At 49.3% G+C, this 22,489-nt stretch overlaps 1 long non-coding RNA gene across 1 annotated transcript in view; it reads right to left on the bottom strand.

The window, feature by feature from the left end:
- LOC136309104 (uncharacterized) overlaps window positions 1-22,489 on the bottom strand; it is a 49,784-nt gene that overhangs the window by 21,041 nt on the left and 6,254 nt on the right. The gene's annotated exons all lie outside the window — the stretch shown is intronic.

The following is a 22,489-nucleotide window of genomic DNA, read 5'->3' as shown; positions in this document are numbered from 1 at the left end:
ACCGACCCCTGTTTTAGAAGCTTGCACAAAAACCATTGTTGCTGTTTTCAAGTTACTGTATAACTGTACTTAGAATGACTTACCACCTGATTTATAGCTTATAGAAATGTACTAACCGTCACCTAGAAATATGTAACCATAGTGAAACAAAGACAATTATTAATCATGTATTCTGAATACCATATGATTGTAACTTAGTGTGTGTGTGTAAAAATAAAGCTGCACTAGCCATTGGCACAGATGCCTGGCAGTGTATGCTAAAGAATTCGGCTCTCTCACTCGTTTCATGCCGACGCCGTCTCCTCCTGTGGGAACCCTGCATTCTCCCCAGGGCTGGACCCCAGCAAGACTCCATTCAACATTTTCATTTCAAATCAGTTATGAACTAATTCATTTAGGGCACTGAGGATAGAAAGATGAAGAAGAAAAAATAGTGCAGACCCCCATCTGTGAAGCTCCTTGTCTAGGAGAGGAGAAAATAGCCCTATCTCAGAGATGATGTACTTGGAAGTTCCTCCTCTCTGTCCATGGGAGCTTCACATTTTAGATGAGAGCATACTTTAATTTTTCTGTTCCACATGGGGGGCCCAGTATTCCTGCAGCACTGATGATGGTGTCAGTCTCGGAAAATACTGTCTTACTCTGTCCAGCTCAGATGGGTTGGGATGAACATAATCAAACTCCCCTTAATGACTGATCCAAACTCATGAGTAAGTCCCAGGAGTTTACTCTTAGAGACCTGCCCAGGGGGCTGGTAATTATGGGAACATGGTCAAAGGTCTAGACATGAGGTCTCCCAGGGAGAGACACGCGTTTTCTGAGTGATCATGCTGTCCCATCTTCCCTATGTGGAAGAGAGGGTAAATGAGAAACTGTTTTCTGTGTGTGATTTGAAATGTGGAGTGTATTTATCTCTCTCTCTTTCCTCAGTAATTTCCTAATTCCATAGCTGAGAAAGACAGACCTCTGTTTCCAAGGTGGAGTTGGAGATGGCAGGTCCTTCCCCACAGCGCGGGCACTGCAGACCCTTGACAGCCCAGCGAGGGAAGAAGCTACAGAGGGCCCCAGTGGCACACAAGGCTCCCCGCCCCGAGGAGGAGGATCCCAGGGTGAGTAGAATTGGCTGTGTCAGGACCCAGGGGGGCTGGCATGGACAACAGACTCAGGATTTGGAGATGGCAACTTCTGCGTCCAGAACTGAACTGTCTTCTCCCATCTCAGGACCACCTGCCTCGGGACGTGCTCACCAGGCAGATGTTCCTGCTACTCATACCTCATTTCATAGCTAGTGTGGTTTCTACCTGTTTTGTGTCCAAATATTTTTATTTGTGTCTATGTATTCACACTTAGTCCTCCAATTGCCTTTCCTGTGTTCTCCCATAACTAACCTGAGTCTCAGAATCCACCCTAACATCTTCAATATCCGGGGGCCTGGTGAGCCCGTGTTTAGGTCCCTCTCCATCACCCATACTCACATCCCTGAGTCTGTCGTCCAAGTCCCCATAGAACTCAGCCTGGGACGTGACCGCTTGCTCCCCCTACAGGTGAAGTGCAAGAACTGTGGGGCCTTGGGGCACAAGGCAAACAGTGTCAGGTGTCCCATGAAGCATTGGGGTGGGGCTCTGACCCCCCAGCCCCTGGGCCCCAAATAGATGAAGGAGAACTGCAAGCCATGGATCCCCCAGGACCGGCTGGCTGCAGGGCCCCCTAAAATTGCTTCCAGGAAGACCGAGCAGAGGCCTTGGTGAGTGTGAGGAGGGCAGGGCCATACTTCGGGGGAACTTTGGAGCCCATGTTTCCATTCCTGCACTGTCTGCATCACCACGTTCAGGCAAAGCCAGGGGCATGGAGAGGTTGAGCAAGCTGCCCTGTCCTCCAGGGGTCACACACGGGTGTTTGTTCTCCTCCTGGAGGGCTGTGGGGGTGAAGGGAGTGAGGGGCGGGGGAGGTCGCACTGGGAATCTGCAAGGGCAGGTAGGCAGGCAACAGAGTCCAAATGGAATCCCTTCATGAAGAATGTGGAGGACTCCCAGGAGGAGGCAAGTGTCTGAGTAGAAAGGAAGTCCAGTCTGGCAAAGGCCCGGGCCTCACTCCCTGAATGACAGGGACACAGGCAACGAGCTTGGGACTCTGATTGGTTTCTCTCCATTGGGAATGAGAAATGCAGGGACTCTCACTCACCTGTCGTGTCCTGCAGGGACGAGGAGCAGCAGAGACAGGCTCTGGTCCAGAGGTTTCCCAGGAGACCCCGCACAATGACTCAGCACTCCTTCAAGGATCAGACAGAACCCTGTGACTATGTGAGGGTGAGGGTCCCCCTTCTCCAGTCTCTTTCCCTTTGGGATCACTCTGACTTCCCACAATGATTTCCGTGTGAGGGGATGGTAAAGCTTCACTGTGCACCGACATGGCTTCTATAGTGTAGTGTCCCTGTGTCATTGCCGTTGGTGTCTCTAATGTGGCCTTGCACTAACCTGCGCACTCCCAGCAGGCTGGGGTGGGTGTTCATCTGTTCACACTCCATGCCTACAAAGGCCCGTCACTTAGGGGACACCTGGCATCTGGCCATCAGGATCCCTACCCTCAAATCTCCTGCCCAGACTTGTTAGTCCTTAAATGGCGTCCCAAACCCCATGATTGTGTCCACTCCCCAGAAGGGGTGTGAAAGGGTGGGTCTTCCACAAAGGTCATTAACAGGAGGCATTTGTAAGAAGCTTTGTGGTTTTACAATATGATTTCATGAAAGGTATTATTGGGGGTTGGGAACTTTGTAACGTAGTTAATACTGACCAACACTGAGGTCAAGGACCTCATTATCTTTCCATAAACTGCTCAGATATCTTTACTGTCTAGATCTTGTTTTAAGTTCTTAGCTTTAGTTTTTCATTAATTTTATTTTGATATTGATGTTGTGTGGTCTTGTTGTGGAATCTGTGTGCTGTGTTCTCTGATAGCTTCTGAACAGGCTGACGCCCATCTACAAGACCCAGAGCAAACACGTGGCAGACCCCAGTCTCACCACTGGGTCACCGACCAGGAATCCATACTTGACCTCACAGGACACCTGGCATCTGGCTGCACATGGTTTGGTCCAGGACTCCAAACACAGCCTCCAGGCTCCTGGCAGGAGTGCTGCTCAGACCTTGACCCAGACCAGCCAGAACTCCCACAAGAAGCCCAGACTCAGCCCCTGCCTGTCCCCGCAGAAGTGCTCACAGGGACCAGATGTGGGGTTTCCCTAGACTGTCCATCCTCTAGTCCATCCCCCTGCAGTTAGACCTGCAGGGAAACCTCAGGACCCCAGCCTGACACCTGCTCAGGGACAGCGCCCTGGCCCTCCTCCCCGTAAGGGCCCTCTCCTCAGGACTGTCCCTGCCTGCCACGGATCCCAGGTGACAATGAGTCCCCACATCCCTGACCAGCCCCTCCGCATGGTCTTCATGAGGTCAGACAGGGGCCTGTGGAGCTCCAGGTTCATAACAGCTCCCTTCATCCCTCCCGCTGAGAACCCCGCCCTCCTGGTCACAGCCTGCCCGTCCTAGACAAGGCAGAGGGACCCTGTACCTGGGTCCCTCTGAGTGTCCTCTGTGAGGACCTTCAGGTGTCCTCTTCCTTTGAAAAGAGCGATGGCCAGTGAGACACCCCAGGACACAAAGACTTGTTTTCCATGTTGGGTGACCTGTAGGTGACTATTGACCTTCAGAGGGGACGTCACCAGGAGCAGGTTCTGCTGGTGATCAGAGACTCTCCTACAGGGCTGTGTGGACAGAGGGTGGAGACCCAGATCATGCTGGAAACAAACACGTGCAGTGATTGCATCTTTTTGTGTGTATATAAAATGTTCTGCTATGAAATTCTGTGTGTGGGCGTTATTCCAAGTATTGGAGTAACCGTTTGTGTTCTTTATTTTTTTTACTTTTCTCTTTTTTTTTAGTAAATATTGTCAAATGGTTATATGAAGTTGTTATAATTACGGAACTTTTGAGTTATGGAGATAAAGTGATATTTTATATGTTTGTTTTTTAATGAACTGTAGTTTGGACCCCGGCTGGTTGGCTCTGTGGTAGTGAGTCAACCTGGCATGTGGATATACTAGGTTTGATTTCTGCTCAGGGCTCAGGAGAAGTGCCCATCTGCTTTTCCACTCCTCTTCCTCTCCCTTCTCTCTCTCTCTGTGTCTCTCCTTTTCTCCTCCTGTAGCCATTAATCGGTTAGACTTAGAGCGAGTTGGCCCCAAGTACTGAGGAAGGCTCCATGGCCTTGCATCTGGAGCTCATAACATGGCTCTGGTTGAAATGCACTAATGGCCCCAGATGGGCAGAATCTCGACCCATAGTGGGCTTGCTGGGTGGGTCCCAGTCAGGATGGTTGCCATAGTCTGTCTGTGCCTAGCCTCCTGTCACTAAGATGAAAATAAAAATAAATGAACAAACAAACAAACAAATGAGTAAAAATATTTCAGAAAAAATAAACTGTATGTTGTACATATAGCATTAACATGTGAAATAATTTTTTTAAAAAATATTTTTAAATTATTTTTATTTATTTATTCATTTTAGAGAAGAGAGAGAGAGACAGACAGACAGACAGAGAGAAAGAGAGAGAAGGGGGGAGGAACAGGAAGCATCAACTCCCATATTTGCCTTGACCAGGCAGGCCCAGGGTTTTGAACCGGCAGCCTCAGCATTCCAGGTTGACGTTTGATCCACTGTACCACCGCAGGTGAGGCTGAAATAATTTTTTAAGAGATAAATTCACTGTATAGAAAATTAGGCCTACTTTCAAAGGAATCCTTAAATCTAATGTGAACAGGCTGCCCTGCCCGGGTCTGCAGGAGGTGAGCCCTGCCTGTCTTGGGGAGACAGGGACAGGCCCAGCAAGGGGACCCACATACAGATGCCCTGCTAGCCCTGAGGGGGAGTGCTTGTGCTGGGTGATTTCACTGAGAAACAGGGCAGAAGTGTTCCCATGAATTTGTACCTTCTGTTTAAGAAATGTTATATTAAAGTTGTGTTTTACGTTTCTTTTCAAGATTAATAAAGTTCTGCCAAGTAGCATATTGTACTTGTTTTTTATTTCTGAGCCTGTCAGGCTTTTTTTTTTTTTTTTTTTTTTTTTTTCCAGGTCATTTTTAAAACAATAACAGTGTTAAGAATTCTACTAACATTAATATTGAAAGTAAAATAACAGTGGAGGTCAGGGTACAGGATCCCTAAGTGAATGGTGAGGGAACTTCATTGGCCCCTAAGGGTGTAGGTGGGGATCATATTCCTAGGTTTGCTGGGAAATGTGTTACAGAAGGAAAAAGGAAACAGGGGAAGAAGACAAAATAATAATAATAATAATAATAATAATAAAAGAACTTGAAAAAGAGTGCCTTCATGACAGGCCATGGGAAAGAACAGGTGGGAACATGTCTGCAGCAGAGACACCCACGGATTTCAGAGCTCGGCCCCGGATGAGAGACAGGACTCCTGACCACACCTGGTGGGGGTTCCCCCAGACTGGGATGGAGACACCAAAGCACCATCATTCTCTGAGACCCTCTGCCAATATCCCTCCTGACTCTGTGCTTCCCGGTTCCTGAGACTCACAGTCCACACCTTCAGTGTCACTCACACATTGACAGGGGTAGCCAGCAGGTGTCACCCTTGATGCTTCCACCCTATTTAAGACCTGGTTGCAGCTGGGGTGTGTCCTCAGAGTGTAGCCCTGATTAGATTTACCAGCTGTCTTTCAGGATAAATGAAAATGAACTCAGCACAAATGCATGGCCCCTAGGAGAAGAAATTCCAGTTGGGGACACTGGAAGGAGAGGACCCGGCTTCTCTGTGGAGCTGACCTCAATGTCCCTGTGGCTTCACCAGCTCCTGCAGGGTTGTGCTCTGGTGAGCTCCCAGACATTAAGGTGTGCTGGCCTCATTCCCTTAAAGTTCTACAAGTCACATTAAAGCATCTATTGACCTTTAAAATTAGGTAGATATTTCTTTCACTCTCTCGCTTGGATTTCTCTTCCATTTTTGTCTTTTATCTATTAGCAATTTTAACTGCTCATGTTAGATCCAGATCTGTGCTGCCCGACACCATGACTGCCAGTTCCCTGGGGCTCTCAGGGGCTCTGTGCGCACCAGGACCACAGAGCAGGGGAAACACCAGCATGAGATCAGAGTGTCAGGAGGAAAACCGCAGATTCTCACAAACCATCTCCTAGGGGGGTCATTCAGTGTAAAATCATTAGAAACCCTTTGCTCATGAACAACAAGGCGCTGTCCTGAAGACTCATATTGTACAAACACACTCAGCGTCAGGAAGGGAATTCCCTTCAGGGATCACACTGCTTAGTCAACCTTAAGAGTCCAATCCTGAGGAGACAGCCATCTAAGAATCAAAACAGAGGAAATTTCAGTTACATTTTCTATCATAAAGTATGAGTGTGTGTGTCAAAATTAGTAAATGGTTCCTTTACCATACAATTCTGCAAGTAATTGAGACTTTCAGAAATTACCTATTAATAAATTTGTGGCATAAATTGTAGGAGAGTAAAGTTACCTGTCAATATTCAAAGTAGAATTCTCTATAAATTCAAATTTGTAAATATAACCATGCTAGCTGATATTTGAACAATAAAACCTGTGCTGAAGCTGAGTGTGGTGCCCGGTGTCCCTGCGTGGTTCTGAGCACACATTCAGGCCTGTGCCCAGGGCCCGTGGGCAGAGACCCAGACCCCAGGTGCTCACAGCCCTTCCTCCACCAGCTCTTCCTACAGAGCCCACCTCCCTCATCCATTTCCCTCCAGCGCTCCTGTCTCCTTGTCAGCCCTGGTGGGGACCCAGCTCTGACCTTCATCCTCAGGTGGGGACCCAGCTGTGACCTTCATCCTCTGGTGCTGGCTGTCTCAGAGTGTGTGTCCCTGCTTCTGCAAGGTCACGGGGCAGAATCAGAGACCTCCAGCCCATGTCTCTGTGGCTAGCAGCAACGCTGGACAGGAGACAGTCAGCCCTGTCCACCTGGGCCACAAGATGCTCCCTGAATTATGTCTCAAAATCTCTAAATTGAGCTGTTGGGGAAAGTCAGTGAATTCCAGGCCACGTTCTGTATCTTAGCTAATTCCTGAGGTTACAGCCTCCTGTCTCCCCAGGTGCAACCATAGCTCCTCCTGCCCCACCACTGCCCAGGGGCTGCTGGGAAAACACGGCTGCAGGAGGAAAAATGCCTAATCCCATCAGCCACCTCTAAAGCTGTGTTTTGTGTGTGTGTGTGTGTGTGTGTGTGTGTGTGTTTTAATTATTAACTGTATTTGCTTCCCCCAAGCAAAATGAAAGTTCTCATAAATGGGATTTTTTCATTTTATCCTCAGAGATGCAAATGCTACCTTTCAACCAACAACCATATTGAACCTAAACTCCAAAGGCAAACACTGTACAAGTAGTGGTGTGATCACATCGGAAGTCATAAAGATGTCCTTCACTTCAGTGTAAGCATGAAATGAATGGCTCTGATATATAATCGTACACCCACACACTTCATCAGTATATAATATAAACTAGAGCATGATTACTGACAACAGATAACACAGCCAAAAAAAGGTTCAATTAGAAATACTTGTGTAGAGTGTTTTGGACAAAACCCTGTAAAACACCCCTGATTGAAATAAGTGACATTAAATAAGTGGGAGTCAACACATAGTCAGAGTTCGGGAAAATATTCAGGAGAAAACATTGTTGATGGCATTCAAAATTCCAACAGCTTCCATCTGAAGCCGTGAGGAGCCAAAGGAACGATTAATAATTAAAAGAACGAGACCAAGTAGGTGAGCACCACTTTGTAGAATTCCCGGGGGGAATGGGACTCATTTTTCAGGCTGGGCCTGGGACCCTCAGCCACGAGAGGGCGGTCCTGAGAGTGGACGGTACTGCCCGGGCAGGAGGCAGGAAGGCCCGGGGCCCCTCGGAGCAGAAGCGGGAGAGGGGAGAGGCAGCCTCTGGGGGCCGGGGGGGCAGGCTGGGCCCCCGCCACTTGGGGAAAGTCCCTGCCGCCCCCCCCCCCCAGGATGGACCCAAAGGGCGGGGCCCAGATTCCGGGGCCTTTAGCAGGGTCAGCATGGGGGCAGGTTCACCGACAATTAATGCACATAGAAGGGCACTGGGAGTTCAAGGACAGGCACATCCCAAAAGCAGACCCGCCCCAGAGTGCCCACAGCAGGGAAACAGGAGACCCCACCTGGAAGTGGTGTTGGGAGCTGGGCTTGTGGACGTGCCTTGCAGGCCTGGAAAGTCAGTGGACCCACAAAGTGCCCCAGTGGGGTGATGCGAGTTTCCCTCCTTTTGTTTCTCTCTCTTTTTTTTTTAATTCATTTTTAGAGAGAGAGAAAGAAAGAGAAATAGAAAGAGCAGGGAAGAGCAAAAAACATTAACTCCCATATGTGTCCCAACCAGGCAAACCCATGGTTTCGGGCCGGCAACCCCAGCACTCGAGGTGCTGACACTCTATTCACTGCGCCACCACAGGCCAGGCTGTTCTAGGTCTCTTAATCAAACCCCCTATCTTGGTGGAGGGGAGAGGAAAGCCGGAAGGAATTGGGCGCCACCGCCGAGGAAGGGAGGCTGCATCCACCCACGAAGGCTTCTGGGCTCACTGACAGTACAGCTCCACCTGTCCGCAAGGGGTGACTTGAGTCACCAGGCAAAGTGCAGAACAAGAGACAGGTCTGTGGGCTCCTTCGCCGTGAATTCCCTAGAGCTTCCCTGAGACAGGGGGCAATGGTGGCAGACAGGGTCGGTAGTCAGTGGGGGCCCAGGAGGTCTGCATGACACAGGAGAAGACTAGTGTGTCATAGAAACAGCTGCAGTGCAACAACATGACAAGCCCGAGAGAGGTCGACGGCGATGGCTTCACACAGTGAGGAGGGGCTCAGGGCCACAGAACGCGACCCTCAGCACATTACTGCACGGCTCACCTCACATGCATCTGACCACTCAGAAGGTACAGATTCCTGACCGTAAGCACATGAGTGCATCTAAGATGAAAAGTCCTGAGAGCTGAAAAGGACCAATAACAGGGCATTCCTGCAAGACTGCCTTCCGTCCATGGGTATTATGCTAATTGGGTGGCACCTCTCACGTGTCTCCTGACTCGTGATTGTCAACCGTCCAACCACCTTAAAAGCCCCAAAGAACGGGAAAAGCCCCAGTGTCCCGTCCTCGGTCCCCCTGGATGCTCCATCTCGTCGGGCAGAGAAGTTTCCTCACTGCGTGTTCTGAGGATCTGCTGACGGACGGACGTTCACAGTTCACAGCTGGGTTTCAGGTAGGTTTCCTTACTTTTATTTTTGTTTACATTTTCGGGGGGTGTATTTCCTTTCATTTGGGTTCGTATATTGTTCACTGAGTAGGGAATGGAAAACTAGGGAGTGACGGGGCTTTAGGCAGAGGAGTAAAGATTCCTTGAGTTTCAAAGAGAATCTGAGCAAAGAGAAAACGGACATCTTTCAAAGGCTAAGTGTAACCTCAAAAGTAAATTCCAAAGGAAATAGGCTCATCGCTGGGGTGGTGGGAGCTGGAGACTGAGCTGTTATAGAAACCGGGTGGACCAGGCTAAGAGCCCATAAAGTCAGAATGATTGATTTGTTCAGAAACCGTTCAAATATATTCATTTCAAATCAGTTACAAACTAATTCATTTGGTTACTGAGGATAGAACGATGAAGAAGAAAAAATAGCCCAGACCCTCATCTGTGAAGCTCCTGGTCTAGGAGAGGAGAATATAACTTTGCCTCAGAGAAGATGTACTTGGAAGTTCCCTCCTCTCTGTTCCTGGGAGCTTCACATATTCCAAAGGGGAGCATACTATAATTTTTCTCTTCTATATGGGGGGCCCAGTATTCCTGCAGCACTGATGATGGTGTCAGTCTCAGGAAATACTGTCTTGCTCTGTCCTGCTGGGATGGGTTGGGATGGACATAATCAAACTCCCCTAAATGACTCATTCAAACTTACCAGGTGAGCCCCAGGTGTTTATTCTTAGGGTCCTTCCCTGGGGGCCGGTAATTATGGGAACATGGTCAAAGGTCTAGAAATGAGGTCTCCCAGGGAGACACAGTGGTTTTTCTGAGTGATCATACTGTCCTGTCTTCCCTATGTGGAAGAGAGGGTCAACGAGGAACTGTTTTCTATGTGTGATTTAAATGTTGTGTTTATTTTTTTCTCTCTCTTTCCTCACAAATTTCCTAAATCCTTAGCTTAGAAAGACAGAACTCAGATTTCAAGGTGGAGTTGGAGATAGCAGGTCCTTCCCCACAGCGTGGGCCCTGCAGACCCTTGACAGCCCAGTGAGGAATGAAGCAACAGAGGGCCCCAGTGGCACACAAGGCTCCCCGCCCCGAGGGGAGGATCCCAGGAGTAAGTAGATACTTGGCTGTGTCAGGAACCAGGGGCGGGCATGGACGACAGACTCAGGATTTGGGCCTGGCAAGTTCTGCATCCAGAACTGAGCTGTCTTCTCCCATCCCAGAACCTCCCGCTTTGGGACATCCTCACTAGGCTGATGCTCCTGAGTCTCAGAACAACCACCTCATTTCATAGCTAGCATCATATCCAACTATTTTGTGTCCACATATTTTTATTTGTGTCTATGTATTGACACTTAGTCCTCCACTCACCTTTCCTGTGTTCTCCCATAACTAACACGAGTCTCAGGATCCACCCTAACATCTTCACTATCCGGGGGTCCGGTGAGTCCGTGTTTAGGTCCCTCTCCATCACCCATACTCACATCCCTGAGTCTGTCCTCCAAGTCCCCATAGAACTCAGCCTGGGACGTGGCCGCTTGCTCCCCCTACAGGTGAAGTGCAAGAACTGTGGGGCCTTTGGGCACAAGGCAAACAGTGTCAAGTGTTTCATGAAGCGTTGGGACGGGGCTCTGGCCCCCCAGCCCCTGGGCCCCAAGCAGATGAAGGAGAACCAGAAGCCATGGAGCCCCCGAGACCTGCGGGCTGTAGGACCTCCCAACAGCACTGCCAGGGAGACGGAGCAGAGGTCAAGGTGAGCATGTGGGAGGATAGGACCAATCTCTTGGGGGCCTGGGATCCAGTGTGCCCATTCCTGCACTGTCTGCATCACCACATCCAGGCAAAGACAGGGGCATGGAGATGTTGGGGAAACTGCCATGTCCACCAGGGGGCACACTCAAGTGGTCATTCCTATACTGGGGGGCTCTGGGGGTGAAGGGAACGAGGGGCGAGGGAGGCAGTGTCTGGGAATCTGCAATGGTAGGTAGGGAGGCAACACAGTCCAAATGGAAGTCCTTCACGAAAACGTGGAGGACTCCTAGGAGGAGGCAAGGTTCTGAGTGGAGGTAAATCTAGCTTGGTTGCACTCCTTGAATGACAGGGACACAGGCAAATGTTCTGGGCTGCCAGTAGACTTCTCTCCATTGGGAATGAGAAATGCAGGGACTCTCACTCACCTGTCGTGTCCTGCAGGGACGAGGAGCAACAGAGACAGGCTCTGGTCCAGAGGTTTCCCAGGAGACCCCCCAGGAGGCCCCAGCACTCCTTCAAGGATCAGACAGAATCCTGTGTCTATGTGAGGGTGAGTGTCCCCCTTCTCCAGTGTCTTTTTCTCCCCTTTGGGATCACTCTGACTTCCCACAATGGTTTCCATGTGAGGGGATGGTAACCTTCAGAGTGGACCAACATGGCTTCTACAGTGTAGTGTCCTCATATCATTGCTCTTAGTACCTCTGATTTTGCCATGCACTTGCCTGTGCACCCCCAGCAGGCTGGAGTGGGTTTTAGCCTGTCCCTACTCCACTCCTCAAAAGGCCCATCACTTAGGGGACAACTGGCTTCCTGACATCAAGATCTGTACTCTCAAATTACTCGCCAAAATTTGTTAGTCCTCAAATGGCCTTCCAAATCCCATAATTGTGTCCACTCTCCCGGAAGGGGTTTGAAACAGTGGGTCTTCCACAATCATCATTAACAGGAGACATTTGGAAGAAGCTTTGTGATTTTTGAATATGTTAGAAAAGAGATCAAAGGGAGGTGGGGACTTTGTAACGTAGTTAATACTGACCAGCACTGAGGTCAAGGACCTTTATATCCTCCGTGTACTTCTGGGATAGCTTTAATGTCTATATCTTGTTTTAAGTTCTTAGCTTTTGCTTTTCATTGTTTAATTTTATTTTGTACTTGATGGTGCCTGATCCTGACGTGTAATCTCTGTGCTGTGTTTCCTGACAGCATCCGACCAGGCCGATGCCCGTCTACACGACCCAGAGGAAATGTGTGGCTGACCCCAGTCTCACCAGTGGGTCACCGACCAGGAATCCAAACATGACCTCACAGACCACCTGGCATCAGGCCGCACACAGTTTGGGCCAAGACTCCAAACTCAGCACCCAGGCTCTCAGCAATGGAGCTGCTCAGACCTTGACCCAAACCAGCCAGAACCCCCACAAGAAGCCCAGACTCAGCCCCTGCCTGTCCCCGCAGAAGTGCTCGCAGGGACCAGAGGTGGGGTTTCCCCAGACTGTCCTTCCTCCAGTCCGTCCCCCCTGGAGTTAGACCTGCAGGGAGACCTCAGGGCCCCAGCCTGACACCTGCTCAGGGACAGCGCCCTGGCCCTCCTCCCCATAAGGGCCCTCTCCTCAGGACTGTCCCGGCCTGCCACGGATCCCAGGTGACACTGAATCCCCATATCCCTGGCCAGCCCCTCCGCATGGTCTTCATGAGGTCAGACAGGGGCCTGTGGAGCTCCAGGTTCATAACAGCTCCCTCCGTCCCTCCTGCTGAGAAGCCAGCCCCTCCTGGTCACAGCCTGTCAGTCCCAGATGAGGCAGAGGTACCCTGTACCCGGGTCCCTCTGAGTGTCCTCTGTGAGGACCTTCAGGTGTCCTCTTCCTCTGAAGAGAGCAATGGCCAGTGAGACACCCCGGGACACAAAGACTTGTTCTCCAGGCTGGGTGACCTGGAGCTGACTGTTGACCTGTGGAAGGGACGTCACCAGAAGCAGGTTCTGCTGGTGATCAGAGACTCCCCTGCAGGTCTGGGTGGGCAGGTGGTGGAGACCCAGATCATGCCGGGGACAAACACGTGCAATGACTGCATCTTTTTGTTGTGTATATAAAATGTTCTGCTATGAACTTCTGTGTGTGGGCGTTATTCCAAGTAGTGGAGTAACCGTTTGTGTTCTTTATTTTCTTTTTTTCTCTTTTTTTTTTAGTAAATATTGTCAATGGTTATCTGAAGTTGTTATAATTATGGAACTTTTGAATTATGGAGATGAAATGATATTTCATGTCAGTTTTTTAATAAACTATAGTTTGGACCCCGGCTGGTTGGCTCTGTAATAGGGCCAGCTGGCATGTGGATATCGTGTTTGACTTCTGGTCAGGCTCAGGAGAAGTGCCCATCAGTTTCTCCACCCCTCTCCCTCTCCCTTTATTCTCTCTGTCTCTCCTTTTCCTGCAACTATGGCTCGATTTGAGCGTGTTGGCCCCAAGTTCTGAGGATGGCTTTGTGGCCTTACCTCAGGAGCTAATAAAATGGCTCTGTTGCAATGCACTAATGGCCCCAGATAGACAAAGCATCGACCCATAGTGGGCTGGCCGGGTGGGTCCCAGTCGGAGTGCATGCAAGAGTGTGTCTCTGCCTACCCTCCTCTAACTAAAATGAAAATAAAAATAAACAAATGAATGAGTGAAAATATTTCAAAAAAATAAACTGTAGGTTGTATATTTAGCATTAACATGTGAAACAATTTTTTTAGACTTAAATCTATTGTATAGAAAATGAGGCCTACTTTCAAAGGAACCTTTAAATCTAATGTGAACAGACAGCTCTGTCTAGGTCTGCAGGAGGTGAGCCCTGCCTGTCCTGGGGACACAGGGAAGGGCCCAGCATGGTGACCCACACACGGTCACTCCGCGGGTTCTGAGTGGGACTGTTTTTGCTAGGTGACTTCAGTAGGAAGCCAGACAGGAGTCTTCCCAAAGCTTTGTACCTTTGTTTATGAAATGTTATATTAAAGTTGTGTTTTACAGTTCTTTTCAACAATAATAAAGTTTTGCCAAATAGCATATTATAATTGTTTTGTTTTTTTTTCTTTTTGAGCCTGTCAGGTCATTTTAAAAACAATGACACTGTTATTAATTCCACTAATATTAATGTTGAAAGTAAAATAACAGTGGAGGTCAGGGTACAGGATTCCTAAGTGAATGGTGAGGGAACTCCGTTGGCCCCTAAGGGTGTGGGTGGTGATCAGATCCCTAGGTTTGCTGGGAAATGTGTTACTTTAGGAAAAAGGACACAGGAGAAGAAGGAAAAGAAATAACCATGGCAAAGATTTCAAGACAGCTTTAGAAATTAGATGCAAACCCCTTCAGGACAGGCCATAGGACAGAACAGGTGAGAATGTGTCTGCAGCAGGGACACCCGCAGATTTCAGAGCTTGGCCCAGTGATGAGAAACAGGACTCCTGACCATACCTGGCAGGTCCCCCAGAATGGGATGGAGACACCAAAGCACCGTTACTCTCTCAGACCCTCTGCCTGTGTCCCTCCTGCCTCTGTGCTTCCCAGTCCCTGGGACTCCACAGTCCACACCTTCCATGTCACTCAGACAGTTACCAGGGTAGCCAGGAGGTGTCACCCTTGGGGCTCCCTCACTAGAGAGGACATGAGTGCAGCTGAGAGTGTCCTCAGAGTGTAGCCTGATTAGATTTATCAACTCTCTTCCAGGATAATGACAGTGGAACTCAGCACAAATGCATGGCCCCTAGGAGAAGAAATTCCAGTTGGGGACACTGGAAGGAGAGGACCCGGCTTCTCTGTGGAGCTGACCTCAATGTCCATCTGGCTTCACTAGCTCCGGCAGGGTTGGCTCTGGTAAGTTCCCTAGACATTAAGGTGTGCTGGCCTCATTCCCTTAAAGTTCTACAAGTCACATTAAATTTTCTCTTGACCTTTAAAGTTATGTAGCTATTTCTTTCACTCTCTCACTTGGATTTCTTTTCTACATTTGTCTGGAATCTAAGAGCAATTTTAACTGCTCACGTTAGATCCAGATCTGTGCTGCCCGACACCATGACCGCCAGTTCCCCGGGACCCTCAGGGGCTCCGTGCGCACCAGGACCACAGAGCAGGGGAAACACCAGCATGAGATCAGAGTGTCAGGAGGAAAACCACAGATTCTCAGAAACCATCACCCGGGGGGAGGGGCCTCATTCAGTGTAAAATCATAAGGAAACCTTTGCTCATGAACAACACGGTGCTGTCCTGAAGACTCATATTGTACAAACACACTCAGGGTTAGCAAAGGAAGTCCTTCAGGATCATACTGCTTAGTCAATTTAAGAGTCCCACGCTGAGGAGACAGCCATCTAAGAATCAAAACAGAGAAAGTTCAGTTTCATTTTTTATCAGTAAATATGTATTTGTGTGTTAAAATTAGTAAATGATTCTTTTACCATACAAATCTGCAAGTAATTGAGACGTTCAGATATTACCTATTTATAAAGTTGTGGCATAAATTGTAGGAGAGTATAATTACCTGGCAATATTCAAAGTAGAATTATCTAAGAAATTCAACTTTGTAAATATAGCAATACTAGCTGATATTAGAACAATAAAATCTGTGCTGAAGCTGAGTGTGGTGCCGGGTGTCCCTTCGTGGTTCTGAGCACACATTCAGTCCTGTGCCCGGGGCCCATGGGCAGAGACCCAGACCCCAGGTGCTCACAGCCCTTCCTCCACCAGCTCTTCCTACAGAGCCCACCTCCCTCATCCATTTCCCTCCAGCACCCCCTGTCTCCCTGTCAGCCCTGGTGGGGACACAGCTGTGACCTTCATCCTCAGCTACTGGCTGTCTCAGAGTGCGTGTCCCTGCTTCTGCAAGGTCACGGGGCAGGATCAGAGACCTCCAGCCCATGTCTCTGCAGCTAGCAGCAACGCTGGAGAGGAGACAGGCAGCCCTGCCCACTGGGCCACAGGATGCTCTTGAGTATAGCTGGTACTTCCCCATCTCTTCCCAGCAACAGCCCGGAAAACAGGAGGATAAATCCCTAATCCCATCAGCCACATTTTGAGCTTTTTTTTTAGTCTGTGGGGTTTCTTCGTTTTTTGTTTGTTTTTGTTTTTTGTTTTTAATAATTTACTGTATTTGCTTTCTCCAAGCAGAATGAAGATTCTCATCAGGAGATTTGAAGAGTCTCCTTTGCTGCTTTGTAGAATTCCCGAGGGAAAGGAAACTCGTTTTCAAGCTGGCCTGGAACCCTCAGCCACAGGAGGGTGGTCTTGAGAGTGGACGTCACTGCCTGGGGCAGAGGCAGGTGGACCAGGTGCCACTGGGGCACATGCAGGAGGAGAGGCACAGGCAGCTTCTTGGGGGTAGGGTGGTCAGGCTGGGACCCAGGCACCTGTGGGAAGTCCCCGCAGGCCCTGCTGCCCCCACAGGATGGACCCGGGGGGGCGGGGCTGGATTCCCGGACCTTTATCATGGTCATCATGGGGGCAGGTTCACCAACAATTAATGCACAAGAGAAGGGATTTCGAGTATATACACATCCCAAAATGCCAACACCACACCCCAAAGTGCCCACAGAAGGGAAACAGGAGACCCCCACCTGGGCGGGTACCAGGAGGGGCGGGACTTGTGGCCTTGTATTGCAGGCCAGAAGGTCCGTGGACCTACGGGGGGGGGGGGCAAAGCGGTGATGCTAGTTTCTCTCCTTCTGTGTCTCTTAATCAAACCCAACCCCTGGCGGAGCAACGAGGAACTGCAGAAAGAGTCGGGTGACACCCCCAAAGAGGGGAGGCAGCATCCACCCACAGAAGAGGGTGGTGCAAGCAGGAAATAGAGCTCCATCTCTCTGCAGGGGGTGACTTAAGCTCAGCATGAGTCACCTGGCAAAGTGCAGAACAAGCCATTCCCAAAGAGACAGATCTGTGGGCTCCCTCCCCTTGAATTCCCTAGAGCGGTCAGCTTCCCTGAGACAGGGGGCAACCATGTCAGGCAGGGTCTGTAGTCAGTGGGGGCCCAGGAGGTCTTCATAACACAGGAGAAGACTAGTGTGTCATAGAAACAGCTGCAGTGCTACAACCTGACAAGCCTGGGAGAGGTCGACGGCGATGGCTGCACAGAGTGCAGAGGGGCTCAGGGCCACAGAACGCGACCCTCAGTGCATTACTACACGGCTCACCTCACATGCATCTGACCACTCAGAGGGTACAGATTCCTGACCGTAAGCACATGAGTCCCTCTAAGATGAAAAGTCCTGAGAACTGTAAAGGACCAAGGACAGGGCATTCCTGCAAGACCGCTTTCCATGCATGGCATTATGCTAATTGGATGCTCACCTCACACATGTCACCTGATATTCAACAAACTTAAAGGTCAGAAGAACTGGAAATGCCCCCAGTGACCAGTTCTCAGTTTCCCTGGAAACTTCGTTTCCTCGGGCAGAGAAGTTCCCTCAGTGAGTGTTCTGAGGATCTGCTGACTGATCCGAGGATCACAGGTGGATTTCAGGTAAGTTTCCTTAATTTATTTCTTTTTTTATTTTGGGGTATTTCCTTTCACTTGTGTCGTTATATAGTTCATAGAGTAGGGCATGTAAACTAGGGAGTGACGGGGCTTTAGGCAGAGGAGAGGAGTGAGGATTCCTTAAGTTTCATAGTAAATCTGAGCACAGAGAAAATGAAAATCTTCCAAATGCTAAATTAACCCCAAAAGTAAATTCCAAAGGAAATGGACCCCATTGCTGGGACAGTGGGTGTGGACTAGTCCTGCCGGAGGCGAGGACAACGGAGACGCAAAGACCCAACTCCGAGGACCAGGTTCAGTGACGCAGACCCACTTTATTCAGGAAGTAAGCTACCTTATATACATGGGTTCAGCCTATAGGGTGTTATGGCGTGTCCTTCATAGCCAATGGCTGAAAAGATTAGGGAGCTGCGTGGTTGGTGCTGAGTCACTTCCTTATAGCCGGCGAGCTTCCTTCCTGGGTATGCCCAGGAGGCTTCTGGGAGCTGTAGTATTCTCACAGCATTGCATCAGCCAGAGCTACTAGGAATGCGCTCTGCACTCCATCCACACCTCCCCCTCCTCTTTTAATTAAGGCCAATTGGACTTGATGAATGACAGCTTGCTGTTGTAGCTTCTGAATGCTACACATTATGCAATGGAACCCTAGTAGAACTAAAACAACTATAATACCTATTATACTATATGCTAATAGATTAGCTGGATTAAACAATGAGGCAAGCTTCTGTAATGTTTGACTAGTTAGGAAATAGAATGGGGATCTTTAACAGGGGATTCCTCCTAGGGGTCAGGATGTCATTTCCCTCCCATTGTGTTACAGAGACCTTCCAGGTGCCGTTAAACACAGTTCCATTTTGATTGTAAAAAATGGGCGTAGGTTCATGCATGACCCCTTCCCACAAAGGTCCCAGCATCCAAACACAGAATGGATGGGTTTGCCGTGGGCTGTGTACTGCATATGGTTGCAAGGCACATTACACAAATTATAACAACATGACAAATCATACAATTACAAAGGCACATTTCACCAGTCTCTGAGAACTTTGCCAAAAGTGCAGAATGTTCTCAGCCTTCTTTCTAGCCATGGGAAAAGCTTCCCAGGGCAGGGGGAGGCCCTCCAGCAAAGCTGCCCCCCCACCCCCATCAGGGTATTTCACATTGTCCAAAACCCGTAAGTCCGTCCAACAAAGGAGCCAGTCCTCACTCAGGTCATAGTCCAGGAAATCAGTCCATGCACATGAGGCCTCAGCCACCCCCCTCATCCCTGCCGTCCTGGCAGGTCTTACACTGCCCTAAAGAGGAGCACATGGCAATGGCAGTCAGCATTTCCATCTCTGCTCTGGAGAGCATGATGGCGACCACCCCTATGTCCCAAAATGTCAGCGAACCCACCAGCAGCTTAGCAGTCACTCCCTGCCGTTTCAGCGGCTGCTTAGCGATGCAAGCCTGGCTTCCATTCATCCTCCCACTGCAGCTGCCGCCATTTACCTTCTAGAGTCTGCGAATCGCAACTCTAGCCCAATTCTCCTCATCCTCCAAAGATGAACTGAAAAAACCAGCTCGCGCTGCCAGGCTCGAGCCCCAGGCTGCCTGCGTCTGGGAGTCAGTGGTTACTATAGCACACATAAGCAAGAACAGAACACCAGGGCCTGGGGGCCCGTCAGGGGCAATTCTCTGGGCCCACCCCACCCCCCAAAGCCTCCATATCCCCCCAGGTGATGGAGCGTGCATGCTGGCTGCGAGGTTTTCTTCTTGAGCGCTGAGGCCCTCTTCCCCTCAGGTGTAGTCGGTGTGGAGAAGGCCAGGGCTGTGGCTTTGGACAGGTGAAGACTGAACCACTTAGTGGGTGCCCAGAAAACCCTGTCAAGCAGGTTGGGGGGTTCCTGGGATCCAAATTGGCTGAAAAACACAAGCATAACCTCTCCCTTGCATTAGAAGAGGGTGTGATCCCCACCACTGTGCCGTGGCTGGGTCCTTCCAGCATCATTTCAGAGAGGGGGGCTGGGGAGAGAGAGAGAGCGAGAGATACAGAAAGATAGACAAGACGAACAGAAAGAAAAAAGACACATGGTGGCATATAGGCTGGCCCACGGGTCTGCAGCAGGAACACGTGTTGGAGAAAATGGCATCTGAGAGGCTGGGGTGGGGCACTGAGCCCCGGCAGGGAATGCGGAAATAGTGACTTCTGCTTTTTCCGGCCGCAGAGCTGATGGCGCAGTTAGCAATTCGGTTGGTTTCGTTTCTGTGCACTCAGCCGCCATTTTGTCAAACTCGGAGGCTAAACTACTTTTCTCCTCAGTGGAGGGGGGCAAATAGGGAGGTAGGGGCTCCGTAGAGAGAGGGGTAGACTGTAGGACCTTAGGGACCAGCGGAGGGTCCCCAGCAGGAGCACGGGTCAAGCAGGCGTGTATTGACAATAAGGCAGGAGTGAGGCGGAGAGGGAAAATTTGTCCCCCATGTACTTCGGCCGAACGGACGTGCCTGAAAGCTCGGGCCCAAATACTCGGGTCCCAGAGAGGCTCGTCCCGGAGCCAAGGGTTGAAGCCAGAGAGGATCTCCCGGTAACACAGAGATCCTTTTCACAAACTTCAGCTCGCCTACTCTGCAATAGGGCGTGCAAGGAGGAGGACCCTCTCCCATTGCAGAGGGTCACTCACTCATCCCTTGGATGCCGGTTAGGTCCCTGCCCCACGTTGGACTCCAGTTGTGGACAAGGCCCACCGGGGGTGAGTACGACCGGACTCTGGGGACCAGGTTCAGTGATGCACATCTGCTTTATTCAGGAAGTAAGCCAGTTTATATACATGGGTTCAGCCTATAGGGTGTTATGGCGTGTCCTTCATAGCCAATGGCTGAAAAGATTAGGGAGCTGTGGGGTTGGCGCTGAGTCACTTCCTTATAGCCAGCGAGCTTCCTTCCTGGGTGTGCCCAGGAGGCTTCTGGGAGCTGTAGTATTCTCACAGCATTGCATCAGCCACAGCTGCTAGGAATGTGCTCTGTGTTCCACCCACAAGTGGGAGCCAGTGGGTGAGCAGTTATGGAAATTGGGTGGGCCAGGCTAAGAGCACTTAGTGTTGCAAAATGACTGGCGAGTTTAAGGAGACACCAGACCAGGATTGCAGGAAAATTGGAGGAGAGATTTATTCCAGCCAATTTGACTGCTAGTGTTGAAGTCCCAGCCCCTAGTGACAAGAGCTTTGGGTTGTTATAAGCCCTAACCACAACTGGTGCAGGAAGCTATTTCACAGAAGCACACACTAGGGGTTGCTTATCATGGTAGTTCATCTCTATTTTGCAAGTCTTTTCACACCTGTTGCTAACAGCTCCTCTTGTGGTTTCTAGCTTAGTTTTCAAGTTTGTATAGAAAATATAAAAAATTTTTCCAGTGGTGGTGGCAGAGAGCATACAAAATACCATAAATGGCATTTATTTCTGCTAACAATTTTTACAATTTCTTGGCATCTTGTCACATTCTCCACTGGTTTTATTTAAGTTTTAATCAACTCCTTGATTTATTTTCCTCTATAGGGATAGGAGAGTAAGTGCTTTGGAGAACTATTAAGTGGATTTTTGTCTAATTTTTTCCTCTTTATGTTATTCTGGACTATTGATGAGGTGTCTTGAATTTCTCCTGAATTTGGCATAGAAGCCGCTGGCTTTCCTCACGGCTATGCGAAGCCCTCCCTCTTTTAGGAACAGCAGGTTTAGTTCCTTTCTATTTTGTAAAACTATTTCCTCTATGTAAACAAACATGAGGCATAATATATACTAGAATACACAATAGAGGCTTATTCTATTTAAAAAAATTTTTTTTGTACAAACCTTTTACTTTTTATAGGTTGTACAAACCTTCCCTAACTTATATAAACCTTTAACTTTTTATGAACTTTAAATATTTAGCTTTTATAACAATTTTCCTTTTTTTCTTTAAAATTATTTCTATACTTTATGTTTTATTATTAAAACTGTATAATTCCTTTCCTAGTTCATCAGAACTGCTAATTTCTAAAACCTTTAACCTTTAGTGACAACCAAGCTAGTAATAGGTAATTTTCTTTTTAAAACATATTTCTTCTTGGAGGTGTCCTCTCTCTAAGTAGCTTTTCTTCTGGTTAAGGGACTTATTCCCCCATCTGACTTGTAGTAACATATATATTAAACTTTAAGATAACTTGTTTGGGCCTTCCCCTGACCCTAGCTTTTCCCTCCCTCCCTAAAGTTTAATTATAAGGAGCCTGAGTCCCGTGGCGAAGCTCCTCAGGATTCTGTCCTACGTAGACCAGCCAGCGTCTGGTCTGTGGCTGGAGCAGGGCATGTCGTCCTTCTCAGGGTCCACGTACGGGGCTTGGTGGGATTTGTTTGCACCGTCTCTGAGGTGGTCTCTTAGGGAGTTTTGGGAGAATGGGTGTTGCCTTGCCAAATAAAATTCTATATTGCATAAATCCTGCCTAGTAAGGGGTGTATTTAGCTTTTAGCAGAACTAGGGGGAGTAAGCTAGTCCAGTTTTCACCCGTTTTTATTTTTTTTAATTTTTTATTTTTTTTCCATTTTTCTGAAGCTGGAAACAGGGAGAGACAGTCAGACAGACTCCCGCATGTGCCCGACCGGGATCCACCCGGCACGCCCACCAGGGGCGACGCTCTGCCCACCAGGGGGGCGATGCTCTGCCCATCCTGGGCATCGCCATGTTGCGACCAGAGCCACTCTAGCGCCTGAGGCAGAGGCCACAGAGCCATGCCCAGCGCCCGGGCCATCTTTTGCTCCAATGGAGCCTTGGCTGCGGGAGGGGACGAGAGAGGCAGAGAGGAAAGCGCGGCGGAGGGGTGGAGAAGCAAATGGGCGCTTCTCCTGTGTGCCCTGGCCGGGAATCGAACCCGGGTCCTCCGCACGCTAGGCCGACGCTCTACCGCTGAGCCAACCGGCCAGGGCCACCCGTTTTTGGAATGAA

The sequence above is a fragment of the Saccopteryx bilineata genome, chromosome 6, assembly GCF_036850765.1.
Source record: "Saccopteryx bilineata isolate mSacBil1 chromosome 6, mSacBil1_pri_phased_curated, whole genome shotgun sequence".
Lineage (NCBI taxonomy): Eukaryota > Metazoa > Chordata > Mammalia > Chiroptera > Emballonuridae > Saccopteryx > Saccopteryx bilineata.
This window is presented reverse-complemented; position numbering and strand designations above follow the sequence as displayed.